At 45.5% G+C, this 5,784-nt stretch overlaps 1 protein-coding gene across 2 annotated transcripts in view; it reads left to right on the top strand.

Annotated features, from left to right (window-relative positions):
- The first annotated feature begins 2,227 nt into the window (after nucleotides 1–2,227).
- Nucleotides 2,228–5,784, top strand: part of n4bp3 (NEDD4 binding protein 3) — a 92,008-nt gene continuing 88,451 nt past the window's right edge. For both annotated transcript variants that reach the window (XM_042325970.1, XM_042325971.1), the window contains exon 1: nucleotides 2,228–2,503. The gene's annotated coding sequence lies outside the window, so the exon portion shown is untranslated. The remainder of the gene's footprint in view (nucleotides 2,504–5,784) is intronic.

Below are 5,784 nucleotides of genomic sequence, written 5' to 3'. Positions count from 1 at the left end.
CCTCTCTATGTTAGTGATGGCTGTTTAACAGTCTGATGGCCTTGAGATAGAAGCTGTTTTTCAGTCTCTCGGTCCCAGCTTTGATGCACCTGTACTGACCTCGCCTTCTGGATGATAGCGGGGTGAACAGGCAGTGGCTCGGGTGGTTGTTGTCCTTGATGATCTTTTTGGGCTTCATGTGACATCGGGTCCTGTAGGTGTCCTGGGGGGCAGGTAGTTTGCCCCCGGTGATGCGTTGTGCAGACCGCACTAGCCACTGGAGAACCTTGCGGTTGAGGACGGTGCAATTGCCATACTAGGCGGTGATACAGCCAGACAGGATGGTCTCGATTGTGCATCAGTAAAGGTTTGTGAGTGTTTTAGATGACAAGGTAAATTTCTTCAGCCTCCTGAGGTTGAAGAGGCGCTGTGGCACTTTCTTCACCACACTGTCTGTGTGGGTGGACCATTTCAGTTTGTCTGTGATGTGTACGCCGAGGAACTTAAAACTTTCCAACTTCTCCACTACTGTCCCATCGATGTGTATGGGGGAGGTGCTCCCTCTGCTGTTTCCTGAACAGATAGCCTAAAGTGGGATTTGAACCTATGTTACTGAACAGATATCCTAAAGTGGGATTTGAACCTATATTACTGAACAGATAGCCTAAAGTGGGATTTGAACCTATATTACTGAACAGATAGCCTAAAGTGGGATTTGAACCTATCTGTTCAGTAACATAGGTTCAAATCCCAGCTGAGGCTGTCTGTTCAGTAACATAGGTTCAAATCCCACTTGAGGCTATGTTACTGAACAGATAGCCTCAAGTGGGATTTGAACCTATGTTACTGAACAGATAGCCTAAAGTGGGATTTGAACCTATATTACTGAACAGATAGCCTAAAGTGGGATTTGAACCTATATTGCTGAACAGATAGCCTAAAGTGGGATTTGAACCTATATTACTGAACAGATAGCCTAAAGTGGGATTTGAACCTATCTGTTCAGTAACATAGGTTCAAATCCCACCTGAGGCTATCTGTTCAGTAACATAGGTTCAAATCCCACTTGAGGCTATCTGTTCAGTAACATAGGTTCAAATCCCACCTGATTGAAGACAACCTTTATCTTTTCCCACTGCCATTCTCTCATCATCTGTTAAATAACATCATGAAATACCTTAAATATATTTTCAAAAATAAGTGTAGGATTCTAGCTTAAAGGTGAACTCCTTGACAGAGCAGAGAGAGGAGGCTGTTTGTTCACCTCGCTACCCATGAGGCCGGTGCCCAGGTGGTATGTGTTGCCTTGGTGACGTATCTGGATGTTGTAGACCTTGCCTTGGTTCAGCACCATGAGGGTGTAGGGCTGCTCAGAAGAGCCCTTGGAACTGTCCCTCACCAGAAACGCTGCATCCTGAAACACACGCAGCTACATTGATACAAACTGTGTGTGCATCTGAGGAGGCTGGTGGGAAGAGCTATAGGAGGAGGGGGTCATTGTTAAGACTTTTATGCAACGGCATATGAGTAAAACATGGAAACCACATGTTTGATTCTGTTCCATATATTCCAGACATTAAAATGAGCCTGACCTCCCATAGCTCCTCTCACCAGCAGCATCTGTGTGTGTGTGTGTGTGTGTGTGTGTGTGTGTGTGTGTGCGTGCGAACATATGTATATGTATCAGTGAGGACCACCAGGGGTGGGGAGAACCACATAGAAAGCATATAAAATTGTGAATTATAGGATCTTCATGAGTTGTTTATTGTGGCCACACACAAAACCTAGTGGTGCGTGGCCATCAACCTAGCAAGCCTCGAGGAGAACCAGGAAGCGTGAGAAAAACGTGATTTTGGAGGTATGGCTGTGTTTGTCTACTGCAACAGTGTCATCTTGTGGTCAGGGAACCTCATTACATAAACTACCATTTTCACTTGACACCTGAGGATTTTTTTCCTTCTCATTCCTTGTACATGTAAATGTACTCGGTGTAAATTATATATCCTGTCTATACATTATGTTTATTGTGGCAGCACTAATTCACCTGGTCAAATTCCTGGTACGTTAAACGTACTTGGCGAATAAAGCTGATTTAGTTATTGTATGTTGAGATGAGCCTCTCTCAAATGCCTGTCAATTCATGATTGTACCACTAAGTAGCGCCAGTGTTCCTACACTGCCAAGTTCCGGCCCAGGACAGGCCGGATTCAATTCTCTCCCTCCTCCCCATGCCTTCCCCCTTTTTTAATAACTGACCAGCGCAGCGCAGTTCAAATCACAGAGAGGGAAAGAGACAGCGAGCAGGCGGCAGTGGTTCATTCTGCAGTGGCCATAGCGAAAAGCTGTCTTCTCTGCAAAGTTCCAGCGAAAATCTGTCTTCTCTGCAAAGTCCCAGTGAAAATCTGTCTTCTCTGCAAAGTCCCTAGGGATGCCAACTCTATACAACGGATGTTATAGATATTCAGTTGATTGCCTACCAAACGAAACAACTATTGCCTGAGAAAGAATCTGCATACAAAATATGGTAAGCGCCAATTATTGTTTTATTGTCTTGCACTTGCTGCTGCCGCAGCTATACTGTAATGCACGCTGCTCCCACAACCACAACAATTTTGACTCGCATTCTTCTGCAAACTGAGTTTTTTTTTTACAGAGGTTAGATCACCGGCTAATTGAAACGCTATTGAGAAGTTTTTACAGATACTTTACCCGCATATCGACGTCCCTGGCGAACATGCACGGGGCCGATTATTTTAGCCTAGCCAAGAAAAAATGAAATACACCGCAACCGAGGCTAATCGCCAGTGTCTTGCAACTATCGCCAAATCACAGCAGTTTATAACCAGTTACTTACATGATTACTCTCTTCTCTTTGTTTAACTCAAATGTTAAACTCCCTCCCGTGGCCTTGAATGCGTCTGACCACCTACTTAAATAGTAGCCTACTCAGTCATCCTGCCAATTTTACCGGATTCTGACCGATTTTGTTGCCCAAATAGCTAAAGGAAGCGATGTGCAGCCCACGTCTCTCCAGCTGCGTGGACTTGGATCGCTTAAAGCACTGTTGACATTATTGGCACATGGAAAATGTCAATTTATACATTATAATGTTAATGGTCCACGTATAAATGCTAGAAAAGCAGACACGTTGCATTTCTGCCAGACAGGTTCCATTTAATGTATTATTGATGGTCCAAAAAGCAGTTTATTTGAGCCTGACCTCTACAACAACACAACTCCTCTAAGGTAAAGTGTGTGTCTGTCAGCCTTAGTGTTTGTTGCTCCATCCTTCTCCTCTGTCAGCCTTAGTGTTTGTTGCTCCACCCTTCTCCTCTGTCAGCCTTAGTGTTTGTTGCTCCATCCTTCTCCTCTGTCAGCCTTAGTGTTTGTTACTCCATCCTTCTCCTCTGTCAGCCTTAGTGTTTGTTACTCCACCCTTCTCCTCTGTCAGCCTTAGTGTTTGTTACTCCACCCTTCTCCTCTATCAGCCTTAGTGTTTGTTACTCCATCCTTCTACTCTGTCAGCCTTAGTGTTTGTTACTCCACCCTTCTCCTCTGTCAGCCTTAGTGTTTGTTGCTCTGTCAGCCTTAGTGTTTGTTGCTCCATCCTTCTCCTCTGTCAGCCTTAGTGTTTGTTTGCATCCTTCTCCTCTGTCAGCCTTAGTGTTTGTTCTCCTTCTCCTCTGTCAGCCTTAGTGTTTGTTGCTCCATCCTTCTCCTCTGTCAGCCTTAGTGTTTGTTACTCCATCCTTCTCCTCTGTCAGCCTTAGTGTTTGTTGCTCCACCCTTCTCATCTGTCAGCCTTAGTGTTTGTTGCTCCATCCTTCTCCTCTGTCAGCCTTAGTGTTTGTTGCTCCATCCTTCTCCTCTGTCAGCCTTAGTGTTTGTTGCTCCATCCTTCTCCTCTGTCAGCCTTAGTGTTTGTTGCTCCATCCATCTCCTCTGTCAGCCTTAGTGTTTGTTGCTCCATCCTTCTCCTCTGTCAGCCTTAATGTTTGTTACTCCATCCTTCTCCTCTATCAGCCTTAGTGTTTGTTACTCCATCCTTCTCCTCTGTCAGCCTTAGTGTTTGTTGCTCCATCCTTCTCCTCTGTCAGCCTTAGTGTTTGTTGCTCCATCCTTCTCCTCTGTCAGCCTTAGTGTTTGTTACTCCATCCATCTCCCCTTAGTGTTTGTTGCTCCATCCATCTCCTCTGTCAGCCTTAGTGTTTGTTACTCCATCCATCTCCCCTTAGTGTTTGTTGCTCCATCCATCTCCTCTGTCAGCCTTAGTGTTTGTTGCTCCATCCATCTCATCTGTCAGCCTTAGTGTTTGTTACTCCATCCATCTCCCCTTAGTGTTTGTTGCTCCATCCATCTCCTCTGTCAGCCTTAGTGTTTGTTACTCCATCCATCTCATCTGTCAGCCTTAGTGTTTGTTACTCCATCCATCTCCACTTAGTGTTTGTTACTCCATCCTTCTCCTCTGTCAGCCTTAGTGTTTGTTACTCCATCCATCTCATCTGTCAGCCTTAGTGTTTGTTACTCCATCCATCTCCCCTTAGTGTTTGTTACTCCATCCATCTCCTCTGTCAGCCTTAGTGTTTGTTACTCCATCCATCTCCTCTGTCAGCCTTAGTGTTTGTTACTCCATCCATCTCCCTTAGTGTTTGTTACTCCATCCATCTCATCTGTCAGCCTTAGTGTTTGTTACTCCATCCATCTCCCCTTAGTGTTTGTTACTCCATCCTTCTCCTCTGTCAGCCTTAGTGTTTGTTACTCCATCCATCTCCTCTGTCATCCTTAGTGTTTGTTACTCCATCCATCTCCTCTGTCAACCTTAGTGTTTGTTACTCCATCCTTCTCCTCTGCCAGCCTTAGTGTTTGTTGCTCCACACTTCTCCTCTGTCAGCCTTAGTGTTTGTTGCTCCATCCTTCTCCTCTGTCAGCCTTAGTGTTTGTTGCTCCATCCTTCTCCTCTGTCAGCCTTAGTGTTTGTTACTCCATCCTTCTCCTCTGTCAGCCTTAGTGTTTGTTGCTCCATCCTTCTCCTCTGTCAGCCTTAGTGTTTGTTGCTCCATCCTTCTCATCTGTCAGCCTTAGTGTTTGTTGCTCCTCCATCCTTCTCCTCTGTCAGCCTTAGTGTTTGTTGCTCCATCCATCTCATCTGTCAGCCTTAGTGTTTGTTGCTCCATCCTTCTCCTCTGTCAGCCTTAGTGTCTGTCAGCCTTAGTGTTTGTTGCTCCATCCTTCTCCTCCATCCATCTCCTGTCAGTTAGTGTTTGTTACTCCATCCTTCTCCTCTGTCAGCCTTAGTGTTTGTTACTCCATCCTTCTCATCTGTCAGCCTTAGTGTTTGTTGCTCCATCCTTCTCCTCTGTCAGCCTTAGTGTTTGTTACTCCATCCATCTCCTCTGTCAACCTTAGTGTTTGTTACTCCATCCTTCTCCTCTGCCAGCCTTAGTGTTTGTTGCTCCACACTTCTCCTCTGTCAGCCTTAGTGTTTGTTGCTCCATCCTTCTCCTCTGTCAGCCTTAGTGTTTGTTACTCCATCCTTCTCCTCTGTCAGCCTTAGTGTTTGTTGCTCCACCCTTCTCATCTGTCAGCCTTAGTGTTTGTTGCTCCATCCTTCTCCTCTGTCAGCCTTAGTGTTTGTTGCGCCATCCATCTCATCTGTCAGCCTTAGTGTTTGTTGCTCCATCCATCTCCTCTGTCAGCGTTAGTGTTTGTTACTCCATCCATCTCCTCTGTCAGCCTTAGTGTTTGTTACTCCATCCTTCTCTGTCAGCCTTAGTGTTTGTTGCTCCATCCTTCTCCTCTGTCAGC

The sequence above is a fragment of the Oncorhynchus tshawytscha genome, linkage group LG08, assembly GCF_018296145.1.
Source record: "Oncorhynchus tshawytscha isolate Ot180627B linkage group LG08, Otsh_v2.0, whole genome shotgun sequence".
In the NCBI taxonomy this organism is placed as follows: Eukaryota; Metazoa; Chordata; class Actinopteri; order Salmoniformes; family Salmonidae; genus Oncorhynchus; species Oncorhynchus tshawytscha.
Note: the sequence above shows the minus strand (reverse complement) of the source record. Positions and strands in the feature narration are given on the sequence as shown.